Source organism: Podarcis raffonei, chromosome 3, assembly GCF_027172205.1.
Source record: "Podarcis raffonei isolate rPodRaf1 chromosome 3, rPodRaf1.pri, whole genome shotgun sequence".
Lineage (NCBI taxonomy): Eukaryota > Metazoa > Chordata > Lepidosauria > Squamata > Lacertidae > Podarcis > Podarcis raffonei.
The window spans coordinates 124,277,403-124,297,887 of NC_070604.1; the positions used below are offsets into that span (position 1 = coordinate 124,277,403).

The window sequence follows — 20,485 nt, forward strand, 5'->3', positions numbered from 1 at the left end:
AAGATAGGCAAAGATGACTACAGAGAGCCAGGTGAAAGAACTGCAAGAAGCAGTCACGACGCTTTACGCAGAAGTAGCAGCATCCAGGAAAAGAGAAGAAGAAGCAGTAGCGCTCTGCCGGGATCTGCAGGCCAGGTGGGACCGTTGGGGGAAAGAGGGGCTGCCAGGACCCAAACCGGAGGGAGTTGGCCTCGGGAAGAGGGGGGGCAGCCTAGTAGCCCACTTTGATGGGAACCTGCAGCAATACCCTAACTTCAGAGCTGACGTGGTTTACGCGCTCAATTTGCTTCGGAAAGACTTTAGAGATGAGGAAGAGAAGGTGGGCTTCATAATCACTCATTTGCATGGGGAAGCAAAAGCGTGGCTGCGGAATTTGTGGCGCGAAAAAGACCCCGCCCTCAAAGATTCCGATGCATTTATCAAAGCTATGGACGCTTGCTTTAAATCTACGGTAGATGTAGATATTGCTCGGAGGGAAATGCATGGACTACAGCAAGGGAAAGCGACGGTGAGGCAATATCACTCGCGCTTTTTTGCCTTACTGAACGTGCTGGGCTGGGAGAAGGACTCTATTGCTGTCAGAGACCTGTTCTGGGAGGGGCTAAGTGGAGAGGTGAAAGATGAGCTGGCAAGAGGGGAACGACCCCAAAGTACCCAAGAAGTTGCCCAAAGAGCGTTGGCAATTGGTGTGCGCCTGGAAGGACGCCCTTGGAGCAGGGAGGAAGGACGTAAGGCAAGCACCCCAGCCAGGACAACCCCTTTCTTTCCCAGAGAGGCGGGGCGGGCGCTGTCCATGCCTCCTTTGGGAAGGGGAGAAGAGCCGATGGAGATTGGTGGTGCCAGGGCTCAGACTGCCAGCAGAGCCCAAACACCGGGAGCAGTCAAGGGGAAGGCTCCTAGAGGGACCAGGAAGTGTTACATCTGCGACAGTGCACAGCACATGGCCAAAGAGTGTCCCCAGAGGCTCCAGAAGCACACTGCAGCCTCAGCAACAGTAAAGGGAACAGGTGAGCAGCCGAAACAGCTGCAGGGGGAAGAAGAAGCCTGGTTGGAAACAGAGCCACTGGGGCCCAACCAGGCAAGTCAGTGAAGCAGTCCCCAGAGATTTTACAGCCCACAGACCCCCTCCCACCCAAACCAGTGGTGCAACTCACCGCATCGCTCCAGTTGCCCAATGGGCACACCATGCAAGTACCAATAACCATTGACTCTGGGAGCAACGCAGACTTTATTGGAGTGGACTTTATCAAGCAACATCGCATAGCACTCATGCCAGCCACGATGCCCCTAAACGTCGTCACGGTCGATGGCAGGAAGCTACTGGGAGGAGAGGTGGTACAGCAAACACCACCGATGGTGATGCAAATTGGAAACCACCGCGAAGTCATCAGCTTCAACGTCACCCACCTGTCGGACACGCCCATAGTGTTGGGTATGAGTTGGCTGGATAGGCACAGCCCGGCATTAGCATGGTACCAGCGGCAGTTGACCTTCTGCTCCTCCTACTGCGCAGAACACTGCATCCAGACCCGCCAGGAGGAGGAGGGGCAAGAGGATGAACCGCAGCTACACCTAGGCATGGTGCAAGCGGTGCCCAACAAGTACAAGGCCTTTTTGGAAGTCTTCTGCGAGAAGGAAGCAGACAAGCTGCCTCCCCACAGACCCTACGACTGCAAGATTGACCTCCTGCCAGGGGCGACGCTACCGACTGGGAGACTGTACTCCATGTCTGAAGATGAACTGCAAGAACTCAGGGAGTTCATAGATCACAACTTGAAGCGGGGGTTCATCCAAGAATCTAAAGCAGTGGGGGGCAGTCCCGTGTTTTTCGTGAAGAAGAAGGACACGCCCCAACGGAGACTCATAGTTGATTATAGGATCATAAATTCCAAAACAAAGCCCGCAGCATTCCCCATGCCCAAGATCGACGACCTGCTCGCGACGGTGAGGAAGGGACGGATCTTCACCAAGTTGGATCTACGAGGGGCGTACAACCTTATACGCATGCGGGAGGGTGATGAGTGGAAGACAGCCATGTTTACACCTTTAGGCACCTATGAATATCGCGTAATGCCTTTTGGTCTGCAAAATGGCTCCCATACCTTCCAAGCTTTCATGCATCACGTGTTAGCGGGACTCCTCTACAAGAAGTGCGTCTGCTTCCTGGACGACATCCTGATCTTCTCGGAATCGCAGGAGGCTCACGAGAGGGACGTCAAGGAGGTCCTGCAGAGGCTACGGGAGCACAGACTTTACGCCAAATTAGAGAAGTGCCAGTTCGACATGACGGAGGTGGATTTTCTGGGCTACAGGCTGTCCGACAAGGGACTCGCCATGGACAGCGCCAAGGTCCGCGCGGTGTTGGACTGGAAGAGCCCGCGCAATCGGAAGGAGGTCCAGAAGTTCGTCGGCTTCGCCAACTTTTATCGCAAGTTCATCAAAGGGTTCGCGAAGGAGACGGCGGCCATCACGGACACCCTCAGCTCCAAGAAGAAGAAGTTCACCTGGACGGACCAGGCGGAGCAGTCCTTTCGGAGGCTCAAGCGTCTCTTCGCGTCCGAAGAACAGCTGCTACATGTAAACCCCAGCAGACCAATGAGGGTTGAGACGGACGCCTCGGACAGAGCGGTGGGGGCCGTCCTGTTGCAGCAAGATCCGCAAGGGGAATGGAGGCCGTGCGCATTCTACTCCAGGAAACTCAGCAAGGCGGAACAGAACTACACCATCTGGGACAGGGAGTTGCTGGCCATTCATGCAGCTTTCAAGGCGTGGCGGCACTTCCTCGTTGGAGCCAGACACACAGTGCAAGTCCGCACGGACCATAAGAACCTGGAGTACTGGCGCACGGCGCGGTTCCTGAACCAGAGACACATCCGCTGGGCGGAGTTCTTTGCGGATTTCGATTTCCGGATAGAATACATCCCGGGAGACAACAACGTCATGGCGGATGCACTATCCAGGAAGCCGCAGTATCTCGAGGAAGCGGCGCCGGTGGCGGCCAAGCACATTTTCGCACCGAAAGCGTGGGCGTGCGCTTCAGCTGCCGTGGACCTGGACGCGGTGCGTCGAGCGCTGCAGACGGATTCGTTCGCACAATCCAAGATGGAGGAGGTGCGAAAAGGCACAGCGAAGGACGACGAGTTCCAGATACGAGACGGACTGCTCATCCGCAAAGGGGCTCTCTACGTGCCCGGAGACGACCTCCGCGCGAAAGTCTTGCAGCAGCTACACGACGCGCCCAGCGCTGGGCACTTCGGCAAGGACAAAACGGCGGAATTAGTAACCAGAGACTTTTGGTGGCCCAAGGTGAGGGGAGAAGTCGCGGATTACGTCTCCAGGTGTGACACCTGCCAAAGGGCCAAGCCAGTACACAGGAAGCCGGCGGGTCTACTAGAACCCCTACAGACGCCGCTCGAACCGTGGGAGAGAGTGGCCCTGGACTTTGTCACAGATCTGCCCAGCTCGCGAGGCAAAACAGCGGTGCTCGTGGTCGTAGACATGTTCACCAAGATGGCGCACTTTATTCCGTGCGCGAAGGTGGCCACAGCGGAACAGACCGCCAAGCTGTTCATAGACCACGTGTTCAAAGCTCACGGCTTGCCGCAGTCCATCCTGTCCGACCGGGGTCGCCAATTCGTCTCAAGCTTCTGGCAGAAGCTGCTGGGCATCCTGAACGTCAAGATCAACTTAGCGTCGGCACGACACCCGCAGACCAACGGACAAGCGGAGAGGGTCAACGCCATCATGCAGCAGTACCTGCGATGCTACGCCAATCAACAACCCTCGACCTGGGTGGACTACCTACCGCTGGCCGAGTTTGCCTACAACAACACGAAGCACGGGTCTACGGGAGTGACACCGTTCTTCGCCAATAATGGGCGGCATCCCAGAACTTTCCCGGGGTTGGAGACGAAGGGGGAGGGGGAGCCAAGGGGAGCAGAGCACTTAGCAGCAGAGTTACAGGAGGTCCACGAGCAACTCCGAAGGCAATTGGAACTGGCGAAACACGCCTACAAAATGCAGGCAGACAAGCACAGGAGGGTCGGGGAGGACATCCAGGTGGGGGACTGGGTCTGGTTAGCAGCCCAGGCAGTGCCGGCCAGGACGCTAGCTAAGAGGAAGCTCAAGCACAAGCAGCTGGGACCTTACCAGGTCGCGGCACAAATCAATCCAGTGGCCTTCCGGTTGACACTCCCGGAGGGCTCCAGAATGCACCCAGTCTTTCATAGGTCAGTGCTCACACCCTACAGGGAACCCCACAGGTTTCAGGCGACAGGGAACGCGCCAGACACGCTTAGTGAATCTCCGAAGAGGGAGGGGTCACGGAGGGCGACGCCACTCAACGAGGTCACGGAGATTTTGGACTCGAGGTGGGGGGAAGAGGGGGTGGAATACCTCCTCGCCAGGGAAGGTACCCCAGCCAGTGCCAACAGGTGGGTACCGTGCTATGCCGTGGAGGAGCACTACCTCAAAGACGAGTTCCATGCACTCTTCCCACACAGACCTATGCCGGCAGAGTTTTTCGACGACTGGCTCTTCACACCCACACTGTCAGCCAGTACGTTCCAGGGTTTTTCATCAGCTGAAGAGATGACGCCGGACACTAGCTCCCCGGAGGGGTCTCTCTCGGGGTTTGCCACAGACCGCTCCTATTGGTGGGACACTCAACCGGAGGTGGGGTGGCACAGGGAGCTGCTGCGGGGACCTTTGCAAGCAGTCTCACCAGAGGTACCCGGGGGAGGGGAGGACATGGACGTGTTGGGGGAGGATCCTGGATTCGAGCACATCAGCAGAGAGATGGAAGCAGAGGAAATCGACGTCGACAAGCCCGTTGCGGTTGGGCCGGATCCAGTGGACCGGCTACACACCAGGGGGGAAGAATGGTATCCCGCACTCACACCCACAGGACTGGAGCACCCGGAACCCACACCCGAAGAGGGGGAGGGGGGAAGGGGGGGCTTCGAGGGGGGGATGGATGTCAGGGAATCAGGAGCAGGAGCACTGGGGAGAGAGGATTGGGAGAGCGAAGGGGAAGAATCTGAGGGCAGCGTAGGGGAGTATGACAGTGGCCCGAGAGATTCCATGAGCTTCTCCAGCGAATCAGAAGATTCCCAGAAGGGGGCGCCGATGGTCAGGGCAAGGGGGGTCCCAGGGGGGACGCACCAGAAACAAGGAGCCAGAGGGGAACCCCAAAGCAGCAGTGGAGGATCGGGACCAGTTTCCCCACCAGAGCATAGTGGGGGGGAGGAGTCACATGTGTCAGGGCCAGCGTCTCCTCCAGAGAGGGAGTCAGGGCTGACCACGCCTCCATCGGAGAGTGGGGGAACGGAAGGGAGGTCAGTTGCAGCTAGCCCCCCCGAAGGGGGAAGCAGTGGCAGCAGCAGTGAAACGGTCAGGAGGAAAGCTGCTGGCTGGGCGCGCGCGCCAAGTTCAAATGTGCAGGCGCGCGGAACAGCAGGAGACCCGGATGGGGAACCAGCTCCTAAAGCCCGCCGGAGGGAGGGAGAAGGCTCAGGGGAATCAGCGGGAGAAGAGGCTAGAAAGGGCGGAACCCCGGCGGGCAGGCGGACCCAGAGGAGGAAGGAGCAGCGGAGAAGGTGGAGCAAGGCTAGGATCTTAAATTGGTGTCAGGGGGGAGGAGACTCAGACGGAGCATCAGTGGTCTGACACTTTAGACGTGGGGCTGCGCGCTGCGGCTCTGGAAGTGAAACTGAACTTCAATAAAGACTTTTATACTTAACAACGAAGCAGCGTTGGTCCTTTGTGAGCTGGGACCTAGGGCAGCCCTGACAACATCTATCCAAGGAAAAGGAATTAGAGAATATTTTGTCTCTTTTCTTTTCTTTTTTTTAATAGATATTTATTGAAGTTTTCAAAAAATAGAGAAAAAACAAAAAAAACCACAATTAAAAACACATAAAATTTACATTCCTTACTTTCAATAACATATTTCCCTGACTTCCCCACACCTCCCCTTCTTGTATTCCAGTTCCAATTTTTAGCTCAGCAAGTTCTTGTCCCCAAATTTTACCTTATTATATTTAATTCATTTTAGTTAACCAATTTTAACTTATAAACCTCAGTCTTTACACATCAGTACTTATTCTTAAAAATCTTTTTCTAAGGTCGACCCCTGTTCCCTTCCACGAATTCCCCATTTTTATATTAGTAGCAAAACAAAATAAAAAGAAACAAAGTATAATTGTACACCCTTTGGATTCCCAAAGCCCTACCCCCCCCCTTCCCGGTTTCGAACCCCAACAAATGTCCATCAGTCTATCTGCTGTCAGCCTGGTGACCTCACGTCCGAGGCTCTTAATTCTCTCTCAATTCCTCTCTGCCGGTTTTTTTGATAGTCCTTTGTATTGGACACCAAATCTCGAGGAAGCTGTGTCCCAATAAGGTCCATGTTTCTTCCAGCCAGACCTCCATATTTAAAAGTGGAGCCGAAATCTTGTTTCTTGCTTCTCTTAAGTCCAAATGTCCCAAAGGCTCCAGTTTCCACTTTAGCCAAGTTTGTAATCCATAGGTCTTCAGATCTCTACATGAGGAGATCTCTCCATTCTCCATTCTTCAATTCAAACCAAATTTTCATCATCCTGTTCTTATTTTCCTTTGTATCCATCTTAACAGGCCTCTGGCTCTCCTTAATCATCTGTGACATTATAGCTCCTCCTTCCTTTTCCTTCAAATCATCATATATCTCTTTCCTCACATTCTCAAATTTCTCAGATTTCTTTTCTTGTTCAGCTGCAGAGATTTTTAGTTCAGCTGCAAAAACTTTTTGCTCAGCTGCAAAGACTTGAGTCAAGTCCCTTCCAGGCTCAGTGGTTTTATTTACTGTTTCATTCAATATTATAACATTTGTAGCCAAAACATCACTTTGTTCTTGTAACTTTCCCAAGAGAAAAAAAGTCCTCTCCAGTTCAGCCAGTATTTTTCCACTTACAGCCATTCTTGTAATGTCCCTGAACCCCCTCTAGAGGAGTTCTGGTTTCTTAGTATCTTCCAGTTCCAACCCAAAAGTCAAATTAGCCTTTTCTTCTTTATTTTTAACAACTTATTACCAAATTGTAACAAATATAACCAGCAAAGACAACAGAAACAAAATTCTCCTTTTTTCCCAACTTTGACAGCTAGTTTGACAGCTGTCAAAGTCTTCTATATCTCTTTAGCAGGCTCTCTCACCGATCGCTCCCAGGTCCTGGGGGAGGGGTGACAATTCCGCTCTCAATATTAGCTCTTATCCTCCAGCAAAATCACTTATATTGCCAAAACGTGGAGTTAATTGCTTTTACCCACTAAAGAGAAAGGTGTTCTCTCAACCTTAGTTATCAGATCCTTGCTTTAAGATGTTTACAAGGCGGGTAGACGGACTTCCTCTTTGCGCCTTCCCCGGTCGTGCCTAATTCCCAAGAAAAATTTTCCCTTTTTAAGTCCAATTTCTGTATTACTCACGGGTTGTTACTTTTAGTCCAAATGTTCAGAGAAAGAAGTCAGCGCTCTCCGTCCATGGCATGCGGCTCTCAGCACCGCACCGCTCTCCGTCCCCCGTTCCGGAGCCTTTAAAAAGGCTCCTTCGCGGGTCGGGGGGGCGCAAATGGTGCCCGCCGAGTCACCAGGTCCACAGGCTTCAGCGCCTGTGGTTTCTGAGGGTCCCCGCATCGCCGCCACGGCAGGACCCGACCCCTACTAAGCCGATTCCCTCCGGAGCTCGGAGGGAATTAGACGATTAGACGATGGCGCTAACCCGGAAGTCTATTTTGTCTCTTTTCATATTTTCATATTTACAGTTATTTATACCTCTATAAAATGTTATTCATGATAACACAGTGAAATGAAATGTAAGATATCAGAATAAAGAAAAAGGGAACAAAAGGAGAATAAAAAAGTAAAAAAAAAAAACAGATCATATATTGTAATGGTTATATGGGGTTGCTCATGCATAATTTGCCGCCACTCCTGGCTAGGTTGCCTGGTTAAACCTTTTCCTGCCTGGACAGCCCTTCACTTTGTGGCTGTTTCAGTCGCTAGCAGAATCCGTCAGTGGGCGTTTCTTGAACTTCTTCCAGCAAAGAAGTTCTTTAACGCCAAGTCTACGCCTACTTTCCCTGTGCGGAAGTCTTCTGCGCAGGGTGGGTGTGGGTAGCAGAGGACCTGTGCTCTCCCCGCTGGTCTCCGGCGAAGAGTCCTGGAGCCCCCTCTCCGATTCCCCCATCCGCCCCCCTTTCTCCCTGGTGTTACGCTGATTTCCTTCCCCAGCTGATGAGTTCCCTCTCTCCCTGCTGGGCCCTTCTCCGGCATCGCTTGGGAACCTAGCCTCCACTTCTGGCTCCGATGTCAGTTCCCTGACATCCACCTCCCCCCCAGGACCCCCTCCACCCCCGGCCCGACCTTTTGACCCAACTTCGTCCCTTTCCTCGGCCGACGATGTGGGGAATCCCCGGAAGGAGCTGTCGCCATCCTCTGAGGATTCAAACTCCGCTTCCCACCCGCTCCGATCTCTTCCCGTGGGGTGGCCCTCCCAGTCCGATTCTTCTTCCTCTGACGCCTCTCCTCCCTCCTCTTCGGAGGCAGGAAAACCCACAAAATCCTCTTCATCATCTGTGGTTCCAAATTGCTCCTCCCAGAATCTCGCTAGTGGTTTAGGTTTATCTGGGAACAGGCTGTGGAACTTCTCCATAAGATACCCATCATTGATAGCCTCCGCGGGGACCCACGTGTTTTCTGACTCGGGTTCTCCCTCCCAAGCTACCAAGTACTCCACCTGGCGCCCTCGCCTTCTTGAATCGAGTATTTCCATGGCTCAGTTGTGGTGTTCCCTCTCCTCTACCTGCGGGTGGGTGGTGACTTCTCCCTCTCGCCCCGGGAATTCCCGCCCCTCCCTGTACGGTGAGAGTAGGGACCTATGGAACACCGGGTGTATTTTCATGCTGTCCCCGCAACTTGAGCTTGAATGCCACGGGGTTCACCTGCTGTGTTACCTCAAAAGGTCCCAGCCGCCTTGGCCGCAACTTCTTGCACCCTCCCTTAAAAGGTAACCCTTGGGTTGACAACCACACCCGGTCTCCCACCCGTATGGTCTCCCCTTCCCGACGGTGCTTGTCTGCCTGCCTCTTGTAAATTTCCTTGGCCCGTTCCAAGTTCATCTTAAGTTGCTGCTGCAAGGCCTCCATTTCTTCCACAAACTGCTCTGCCGCAGGTACGCTCCACCCTTCCTCCCCCCTCCCCAGGAAGGCCCTGGGGTGACACCCATAATTGGCCATGAACGGGCTCATTCCCGTGGACACATGTTCAGCGTTATTGTACGCAAATTCGGCCAGCGCTAGTTTCTCTACCCAATTGTTCTGTCTCTCACTGACGTAGCAGCGTAGGTATTGCTGGAGTATACTGTTCGCTCTTTCTGCTTGCCCGTTGGTTTCCGGGTGTCTCGCTGTCGAGAAGCCCACCTCGACCTGCAACAAGCTCATGAGCTTCCTCCAGAACCGGGAAGTAAATTGTTTCCCGCGATCCGAGACAACCCTCGAGGGAGCCCCATGCAGCCTGAAGATGTGATCTACAAACAACCTGGCTGTTTCCTCTGCCGTTACCGCATGCGAGCAAGCGATGAAATGGCACATTTTTGTTAGCAGGTCGACTACTACCATGACTGCTGTCTTCCCCCTTGACTTGGGCAAATCTGTCATAAAATCTATGGATACCACCTCCCAGGGTCTTCCCGGCGTGGGTAAGGGTTCCAGTAACCCTGCGGGTGCAGCCCTCTCCCCCTTTGCCCTCTGGCAGCGGTCGCACCCCCGTACATATTCCCGTACATTCCCTCACCCTTGGCCACCAGAACTGCCTGGTGACAAGCAACATGGTTTTGTGTTGACCAAAATGCCCCGCTGTTGGGTTGCCGTGGAGTTGTTTGAGTACCCTTCCCCTCAAGGTCTCCCCCGGTACGTACAGCGCTCCCTTGTAGTACAGTAGCCCTTCCTTTTTCTCAAACCCTCCATGGTTTTCCCTTCCGTCCCGGAGTTCCCTGATTTTTGTTTGAGCGAATTCGTCGTTTCTAGTAAGCCCGGCTAGTTCTCGTTTCCCAACCAACACTCCCCCACACACCCATCGGTTCTCGGGGAACACGTGTCTGACTTCTGGCGGTCCCTCTCCTTCCATGTACTCCGGCTTCCAGGAGAGAGCATCTGCTCTTACGTTTTCCTCTCCCGGCACGTACTGGATCTCGAAGAAAAACTTGGAGAACTCCTGTGCCCATCGAACCTGTCTCTGGTTGAGTACTCGCGCAGTCCTCCAGTATTCCAAGTGCTTGTGATCCGTACACACCTGGATCTTGTGCTGCGCCCCTATTAGCTGATGTCTCCATCGTTGAAATGCTGCATAAATTGCAAGCAGTTCGCAGTCGTACACTGTGTAGTTTTGCTCCGACTTGCTCAGCTTCCTCGAGAAAAAGGCGCACGGCCTCCAGCTCTGCTGGTCCCCCTGCTGCAACAGTACCGCTCCGATGGCCCGGTCTGACGCGTCGGTCTCCAGCCTCATTGGCTTCTGCAGATCCACGTGCAGGAGCTGCTCTTCCGAAGCGAACGCCTTCTTCAGCCTTTCAAAGGATTGCTGGGCACTTTCTGTCCAGACGAACTTCTTTTTGCTACTGAGACAATCTGTGATGGGCGCTGTCAAGTGGGCGAAGTTCTTGATGAACTTCCGGTAGAAGTTGCTGAACCCTAGGAACCTCTGCACGTCCTTCCAGGTTTTGGGGGTCTTCCATTCCAGCACTGCCTGCACCTTGCTGGGGTCCATAGCTAGGCCCTTGTCTGACAACTTGTACCCCAGAAACTCGACTTCTCTGGCGTGAAATTGGCATTTTTCCAGCTTGACCCACAACTGGTGCTTCTGCAGTCTCTTTAGCACTTCCCTGACGTCTCTGACATGTTGCTTCTCATTGTCCGAATAGATTATTATTATTTTTTTTTATAATATTTTTATTGAACAATTTTTATATAACAGAAACAAAACATACATAAACAAACATTCAACAGTAATAAAACATAAAACAAGTACCATTTCATAACCCAATTTCTAAAACCTTACTTCCTCGACCTCCTCTTACTTCCCGTTTCTGTATTCCACAATCTTACAGTTATTCAGCGAAATCTTGCCTTATTTTATTATAAATTTATGCTAATCACCCTTATTCTCTTTGTCATAACCATTACTGATAGTAACCATTTGTTTTAATCCAACATCATTCTAACTGTCTCCAATTTTATAATATTTCTTTAAATAGTCCTTGAACTTTTTCCATTCTTCTTCCGCCGCTTCTCTTCCCTGGTCTCGGATTCTGCTCGTCATCTCTGCCAAACTCATATAGTCCATCACCTTCATCTGCCATTCTTCCAGTGTGGGTAGATCCTGTGTCTTCCAGTACTTTGCAATAAGTATTCTAGCTGCTGTTGTAGCATACATGAAAAAAGTTATATCTGTCTTTAACACCCCCTGGCCGACAATACCCAAGAGAAAGGCCTCTGGTTTCTTGGGGAAAGTATATTTAAATACCTTTTTCAGTTCGTTATAAATCATTTCCCAGAATGCCTTAATCTTCGGGCACGTCCACCAGAGGTGAAAGAATGTACCTTCCTTTTCTTTACATTTCCAACATTTATTATCAGGCGAATGGTAGATCTTTGCAAGCTTGACTGGGGTTATGTACCACCTATAAATCATTTTCATTATATTTTCTCTTAAGGCGTTACACGCCGTAAACTTCAACCCGGTGGTCCACAACTTTTCCCAATCAGCAAACATGATGTTATGACCAATGTCCTGAGCCCATTTAATCATACTTGATTTTACCATTTCATCTTGTGTATTCCATTTCAGCAGCAGATCATACATTTTTGACAAATTCTTAGTACTGGGTTCTAACAGTTCAGTCTCTAATTTTGATTTTTCCACCTGGAAGCCTATTTTTCTGTCTAGTTTGAACACTTCATTTATTTGGTGATAATGTAACCAATCTCTCACCTTCCCTTTTAATTTTTCAAAACTCTGCAATCTCAGTTTGTCCCCTTCCTTTTCCAAGATTTCCCAGTATCTTGGCCATTTCGACTCCATATTTAACTTTTTAACTGCCTTAGCTTCCATTGGTGATAACCATCTTGGAGTCTTGTTTTCCAGCAAGTCCTTATATTTAACCCAGACATTCAGCAGTGCTTTTCTGACAATATGGTTTTTGAAACTTTTATGCGCTTTAACCTTGTCATACCACAAATCTGCCACCCAAAAATATTGTTAAATCCTTCCAAATCCAAAATGTCTGTGTTTTCAAGAAGCAGCCATTCTTTTAGCCAGCAGAAAGCTGCCGCTTCATAGTACAATTTAAAGTCTGGCAGGGCAAACCCCCCTCTTTCCTTTGAATCCGTTAATATCTTAAATTTTATTCTGGGCTTCTTGCCCTGCCAGACAAATTTAGATATATCTTTCTGCCACTTCTTGAAACAATCCATTTTATCCATTATTTGTAATGTTTGAAACAAAAACAACATTCTTGGCAAAACATTCATTTTTATAACTGCAATTCGACCTAACAAGGAAAGTTTCAAGTTTGACCATATTTCTAGATCTTTTTTCACTTCTGTCCAAGTTTTTTCATAATTGTCTTTAAATAAATTCACATTCTTAGCTGTCATATTCACACCCAAATATTTCACTTTTTTGGCCACAGTCAACCCCGTCTCATTCTGAAACCTTTCTTTTTCAATCTGTGTTAGATTTTTCTCCAATACCTTAGTCTTTAACTTATTCAATTTAAATCCTGCCAATTGACCAAACTCTTGGATTATTTCCAAAACTCTTTTCGTGCTAGCTTCTGGCTCCTGTAATGTAAGTACCAGGTCATCTGCAAATGCTCTCAATTTGTATTGTTTGACTCCGACCTGAATGCCTTTAACCAACTGGTCCCTCCTGATCATATTAAGCAAAACCTCAAGGACCGATATAAAAAGTAATGGGGAAATAGGGCACCCCTGTCGTGTCCCTTTTTCAATCTTAAACTCTTCTGTTACAACATTATTTACAATTAATTTTGCTTTCTGTTCGGAATATATTGCACCTATACCATTTTCAAACCCTTGGCCTACCCCCATCCCCCGGAGGTTCTTCAACATAAAACTCCAAGAAATGTTGTCAAAGGCTTTCTCGGCATCCACAAATATCAAAACAGCCTTAGTGTTTATATTCACTTCCAATTTCTCCAAAATGTCAATTATATTCCTTACATTGTCCGACAAATGCCTTTTCGGGAGAAAGCCCACTTGGTCCCCATGAATCTCCTCCATCAAAACTCTTTTCAGTCTCTTTGCTAAAACATCAGCAAAGATTTTGTAATCCACATTTAGTAGGGAGATGGGTCGGTAGTTCTTAAGTTGGGTCTTTTCAGTCTCTGTCTTTGGTATAAGTGTAATGTAGGCCTCTCTCCACGTATCGGGTGCCCTTTTCCCCTTCATGATCTCATTACAGACTTCCTTCAAAGGTTGTATAAGTCCTTCCTTCAAAACTTTGTAATATTTGGAAGTCAGTCCATCTGGTCCAGGTGATTTGCCCAACGTCATGTTTTGAATGGCATCTTCTATTTCCTGTATTGATATCTCCTGATTCAAAATTGTTTTACTTTCCTGCGAAATCTTTTTCAGCCCATTTTTCTCGAGGAATTGTTGTATATCTGTTTCATTCTGCGGCCCTTGTGTATACAATCGTCTAAAGTAGTTCTGAAAACAATTCCTAATTTCTACTGGGTTGCATATGTTCTTTCCTTCCACTTCTAAGTTTGTTACCGTGTTGAGTTTTTGTCTCTTCTTTATTTGCCAAGCCAATAACTTGCCACATTTGTCTGCAGATTCAAAAGACTTCTGTCTCATTTGTTTAATTTTCCATTCTATTTCTTGATTCATCAGTTCCATATATTGTGTTTGGTAGAATTTAATTTCTCTTAGAATCTCTTGCGATTTTGGCTTCGATCTTAATTTCCTTTCACCTTCTTTTATCTTATCCAGAATTTTCTCCTTCCTCTCATTTTGCTTTCTTCTCTTTAATGTATTTTGTTGTATCAAAAACCCTCTCATCACGGCTTTGCTTGCGTCCCATACTATTCTTTTTTCTACTTTAGTCCTTAGATTAATTTCAAAATAATCTTTCAGGGTTTTTTGGGCCTTTTTACAGATCTCCTCGTCTCTAAATAAGGTGTCATTCATTCTCCATCTGAAAGAGCCAGTTGTTGTTTGCTTCATCACCATCTTTACTGCATTATGGTCGGAGAGAGTTTTTGGGCAGATTTCCACTTTCTTTATATTCGACGCCATACCGCTAGTCACCCAAATTTGGTCGATCCTAGTCCATGTCATTTTGGCTTCAGAAAAGAAGGTTCCCTCTCTCTCTAGTGGGTGTTTTGTTCTCCAAATGTCAATCAAATCCATATTGTCAGTCATTTCAAAAAAGGTTTTTGGTAGTCTTCCATCTTTTGTGACTACCTGTCTTTGTGCTTTGTCCATATTTGTTGAAACTACTCCATTCATGTCTCCCATCATAATCAGTTTATAGTCCATATAGTCCATTAAAGTCTCATGCAACTTCTTAAAGAATTCTGTTTTCCCTTCATTTGGTGCATACACCCCCACTATCAGAAATTTTTCTCCTTGGAATTGAATTTCAATTGCCAAATATCTTCCTTGGTCATCTTTAAAGATTTGTTTCGGCTGCAAATTTTCCTTTACGTAGATCACCACTCCTCTCTTTTTTACTTTATCTGAAGATATAAATTCTTGTCCCAGTCTCTTATTTGTTAACAATTTTCTATGTGCTCTTGTTACATGGGTCTCTTGTAAACAAATCAAGTCCAAATGATCTTTCTTTAAAGCATGAAATATATTTTTTCTTTTTCGGGGGTTGTTTAGACCATTACAATTCCAAGTTAGAAGTTGCAAAGCCATGATGGGGTTATTTAATTCCTCCTACAGCTCCCAATTGTTGTTCGTCCTTTGTCGGTGGTTCTGTGTCTTTGTCCAATCTTGAAGGATGTCCTTCTCCTGGATGGGTCTCTTTCTGTAGGTCTTCTTCGTGTTCTCCCAAGAACTTGTCTTTATCGCTCACTGTTTTTATTCTTCTTTTCTTGCCTTTATATTTAAAAGACAAGCCTTGGGGAAACTCCCACCTGAATGGTATGTAGTTCCTCTTCAGTAGTGTCACCAAATCCTTATAAGGGCCTCTTGCATCCAAGATACTTTTAGGGATGTCTTTAAAAATCTCAATATAAGAATCCTCAATCCGAAGAGTTGTTTGATAATGCAGGTTCAATATTTTGTCCCTCTCTTCTTTGGATCTTAGAGTTATCAAGCAGTCTCTGGGTCTATTCTTCTTCTGCCTTGTTCCCAACCTAAATGCACTCTCAATTTTGAGCTCTTCTTCTTTCAAATCTTGCTTCCAAAAGTCAGAAAACTCTTTTGTCAAATAATCCACCAAGTTGTCTCCTTCTTTTTCCGGCACAAGTCTAATCCTTAGGTTTTTCTCCTTGCGTTGCATATCCTGCATTGAAAGTGTCAGATCATACTCATCCAATTTCCTGTACACTGGTGGAAGTTTCCCTTCAACAGCAGTAGCAATTTCCTTAGCTTCTTCGGCTATCTTTCGCGTTGTAGATGAATCTTCCAATAGTTTCCCAATTGCCTCTGCATTAGAGTTCACTTTATTTCCAAGGTCAGTTATACTTTTTGTATTCAGATCAATTTTCCCAGAGATTTCTTCAATTTTCTTATTTGTTTCAGCACCTTGCTTCTTTAATTCCTCTAAAGAATCACTTATTTTTCCCAAGGCCTTTGTGAACGCATCTTCTGAAGACATTGTTTTCACTCTTGCCTTTGTTGCAGCTGCAGTTCCCGGGGCCCCTGATACAGAGGCCCTTCTTTGCATAGAAGAGTCCACTTTGTATTGTCTACCAGATCTCAAAGTTGTTTCTTGTGGGTCTTCTTTCTGTTTACCATCTGCCATAACAAAGTCTTTCGTTCAAGGTCATTCCCACAGTCTTAAACTGTCAACAATAAAAAGTTCTCAGGTTTTAAATTCCACTTAGTTCCTGAAGCTGACCAGGTCCTCTAGAGGGCGCAAAATCAGTTTCTGAAATTTAAATTGTTCCCACACTTTCAAAAAGCAAAAGCCCTCCAAGTCCCTTACTTTGTGAAAGATCCAAATTAAAAGTGTCCTGCAAATGACTTACTATGTAGCCAAATACGATGTTTCAAGTTGAGAGTAACCAAAGTCTATATGTCAGTTACTTCTAGCCTTATTTGTAGCAACCGTCCTTAGCCGGTGTCTTTCCTCCGGCAGTCCGACCCCCAGGTAGATAAGCAGCGGTAATCAGTTCGATCTCCTTTAGATTAGGCAGGAAATCCCTTTAAAGCCTTCTTCCCCCCCTCCCCTGCCTTTTGGGGGGGAGTTCTTTGCTTGGTGTTGGGTTTCTTAGCTCATAAAAGCTCCTGTCAAAAGTTACAGCTTCACTGTCTTTCGCTTTAATCTTGCTGCAGGACGGTAAGCAGACTTCCTTTTTAGTGCTTATCCTCTCGGTGCCCAGATTCATTAATTTTAACGTCCAATTTGTAATGCAAACTCAATCCTACTCACGGAAAGTTGCTCTCTTTTAATCCAAAATCATCGGAAGAAGTCAGCGCTCTCCGCTGATGGCGACGCGGCTTCGCTTCGCAGGCTGGGTGAAAGCGACTCTCAGCACCGCTCCACGCACCCCTCCGCTGATCTATAGCCTTTAAAAAGGCTATTTCACAACGTCGGGGGGGGGCAAAGGTGCCCGCCGAGTCTCCGGTTCACAGGCTACGCGCCTGTGACTTTTGAGGGTCTTTGCTCCGCCGTGAGCAACAAGACCCGAACCCGCGAAGCAGATCTCTCCCGGAGCTCCGGGAGAAATCCGCCATTCAGCGCTGGCGCTAACCCGGAAGTCCCCTGTTCCCCATTGTCCGAATAGATTAAGACGTCGTCCAAAAAGGCTACGCAGTTCTTGTACAGCAGGGGCCCCAACACGTGGTGCATGAAAGCTTGAAAACAGGCAGAGCCCGACTGTAATCCAAATGGCATAACTAAGTACTCAAAGGCCCCCAGGGGGGTGAACATGGTGGTTTTCCATTCGTCCCCCTCCCTCATCCTAATCAAATTGTATGCTTCCCTTAGGTCCAGCTTGGTAAAAATTTTCCCCTGCCTTACCCGTGTTAAAATGTCGTCAATCCTGGGCATTGGGAAGGTCACGGGTTCTGACACCAGGTTGACGGCCCGGTAGTCCACAACGAGCCTGGGCTGATTAGTATCTTTTTTGTCCACAAAGAACACCGGACTGCCCCCCACCGCCTTTGATTATCTTATGAAACCTCTTTTCAGGTTCTTGTCTATAAATTCCCGCAACTCCTGCATTTCCCGGTCCGACATGGCATACAGTTTACCCACCGGGAGCTGAGCCCCTGGGAGTAAGTTGATTTGGCAGTCAAAGGGCCTATGGGGGGGTAGTCTATCCGCCTCCTTCTCGCTGAAGACCTCCTGCAGGTCAGCATATTGTGGTGGTACCTCCCCTTTTGGCTCCACCGCCATCCCAGCCACCCTGGCCACGGTCATCCTTGGGTTTCCCCCCCTAGACAGTGTTCCAAGCAGTGAGCTGACCCAAAGGTGACCGTCCGCTGATGCCATGCCACTACTGGATCATGTCGTGCCAGCCAGCTCATCCCTAATATTATTGGGGGTCCTGCCAGTGTGGCTTCGTGAAAGGCAATGGTCTCCGTGTGCCTGGAAACCCTCATTCTCATTGGTGGGGTCTGGTGCGTCACTTCCCCTCCCAGAAGTTCTCTGCCATCGATGGTGGTCACTTGCAAGGGAAAATCCAGGGGCAGCAGGTGGAGTTGGTGCTCCAGAGCGAAGTTCTTGCTGAAGAAATTGCAGGAGCTGCCTGAATCCAGCAGCCCCTTCACCTTAACTGGGTGCCCATTCGGGAGTTCTAGCACCACTTCTATGGCTATAGCTGCCCTGGGAGGGTCTGGCTGGGGCACTTCTATTGGTTGCTGGCCTGGCTGCTGTGCCCGCTGATTGGCAGCCAAGCGTTGACGTTTCCCTGCACCTGCCCCTTTTCCCCCTCCTCCTCACAGCCAGCGTCTCCCACCATCCCTTGCCATGCCTTTCTTTGAGGGCAGACCCTGGCAAAATGTCCTGGCCATTGGCAGAGGAAACACTTCTTGGTGGTTTTCCAATCCTTTCCCTCCTTCTTGCGACCTTCACTGGAGTTTGAAACCTCGCGCACGCGCGCCATCTATTTCCATTGGCTCAGCCGGCTGGGAAGGCTGCCTCGGCATTTCAGGAATGCGGTAGTCATGGCAACGTTCCCCTCTCCCTTCGCGCTTCTCCTGAGCCCGTGCTTCCTGTCTTACTCCTATCGCAAGCACAGCCTTGGTCAGCTGATCCATCGACTGCGGGCGGGGCGCGCGGGAAAGCTCGTCCTTCACCGTTGGGGACAACCCCTCCTCAAACAACATTTGAATGGGTTCAGAGTCCAGATCCCACCCGAGCCGGTGGATCAGCATCGCAAAACGCGACCAGCAGTCTCTAACTGATTGGCTCCCCTGCTTGCACCCCATCAATTCCCGTCGAGTCACATTTCGCTCCACTTCACTGGAATACATTGCATCCATCGCTCCAAAAAATTTCCTAAGGTCCTTCAAGGCAGTATTTTGCATCGCCATTAGGGGCCTGATCCATTCCCGGGCCCCATCCTGTAGATGCCCGACAATATAGGCTACCCTTTCCCCATCATCAGCAAAGTCATTATGCTGCAGTTCCAAAGCGTACTCTATTTCCGTTCGGAACGCGTTATAGTCCTGGGGCTTCCCCCCAAACTTGTGCACCAGTCCCGGTACCTTCCTTGCGACGGGGGTGGGTCTGACCTGTGCATCCTGATTCCGCCTTTCGTCCAGCCGCGCCGTCAGCAGAGCCACATGCTGTTCCAAATCTCGGTTCCTCTCCACCAGATTTTGCACTCCAGCTGCTTGCTCCGTGGCGCCGGCTCCTCCGGTTTGGCTCATGGTGCTGCCTGCCTGTCGCTGTGCACAAGCAACGTCAGGGACTGACGGATTGCTGTAATGGTTATATGGGGTTGCTCGTGCGTAAGTTGCCGCCACTCCTGGCTAGGTTGCCTGGTTAAACCTTTTCCTGGCTGGACAGCCCTTCACTTTGTGGCTGTTTCAGTCGCTAGCAGAATCCGTCAGGGGGCGTTTCTTGAACTTCTTCCAGCAAAGAAGTTCTTTGACACCAAGTCTACGTCTACTTTCCCTGCGCGGAAGTCTTCTGCACAGGGTGGGTGTGGGTAGCGGAGGACCTGTGCTCTCCCCGCTGGTCTCCGGCGAAGAGTCCTGGAGCCCCCTCTCCGATTCCCCCATCCACCCCCCTTTCTCCCTGGTGTTACGCTGATTTCCTTTCCCAGCTGATGAGTTCCCTCTCTCCCTGCTGGGCCTTTCTCCGGCATCGCTTGGGAGCCTTGCCTCCACTTCTGGCTCCGATGTCAGTTCCCTGACATATATGAAATTTTTTTTAAAGTAGATAAGTACTCACAATACATAGCCATTTCCCATCTATATTTACATTCAATTGTATAATTTCGTCTTGTCCTTATCTACCTTAAAGAAATTGTTTCTTTTGAAAGAAAAAAGAAAAAAAAGAAAAGAAAAAAACGACTTCCACCGTTTACCTCACGTGTTTTTAATAATCCGTTCTTCAGAGCCTCTGTTCTTCATTTTTTCCCTTTGGGTTTCCTTAATGTCTCACTTTGTATCTTTTTTTATATTACGCACAAGATTATTCTAAACACAACCAGATTTTTGTAGTTGAGCCCTGATTTTGTAAATAATCATTTAAACACTCCCATTGCTTCATAACCATAGTTTTGGATTTTCTCCTTATTATATCTGTCAATTTTGCTAATTCCAGGTACTCGCAAAGTTTCCCCAACCATTCTCTTTTTGTTGGGATGCTTTCCTCTTTCCAATAGCTAGCAATCAAAATTCTTGCCGCTGTTGTCGCGTATAGAAATAAGTTAATTTTCTCTTTGGGGATATCTTTATCTAAGATTCCTAATAAATATGCCTCTGCCTTTTTTTTATGTGATGTCCTTATCAATTTTTTTATTTTGTCATGGATCATGTCCCAAAAGATTTTAATCTTTGGGCAAGTCCACCACATGTGATATAATGTACCTTTTGTTCTGTTACATTTCCAACATTTGTCGTTGTTCCTTTTATTTATTTTTGACAATCTGTCAGGGGTTAGGTACCATCTGTGGTGCATTTTTCTGAAATTCTCCCTTAATAAATCACAAGCAGTAAAATTTACATTTTCCTCCCGAAAAGTTTTCCATCTTTCCAGATCTATCTCATATCCCAAATCGTGCTCCCATTTTAACATGTTT

At 48.6% G+C, this 20,485-nt stretch overlaps 1 protein-coding gene across 4 annotated transcripts in view; it reads left to right on the forward strand.

Annotated features, from left to right (window-relative positions):
• Positions 1 to 20,485, forward strand: part of LOC128411538 (zinc finger protein 850-like) — a 123,407-nt gene that overhangs the window by 44,396 nt on the left and 58,526 nt on the right. The gene's annotated exons all lie outside the window — the stretch shown is intronic.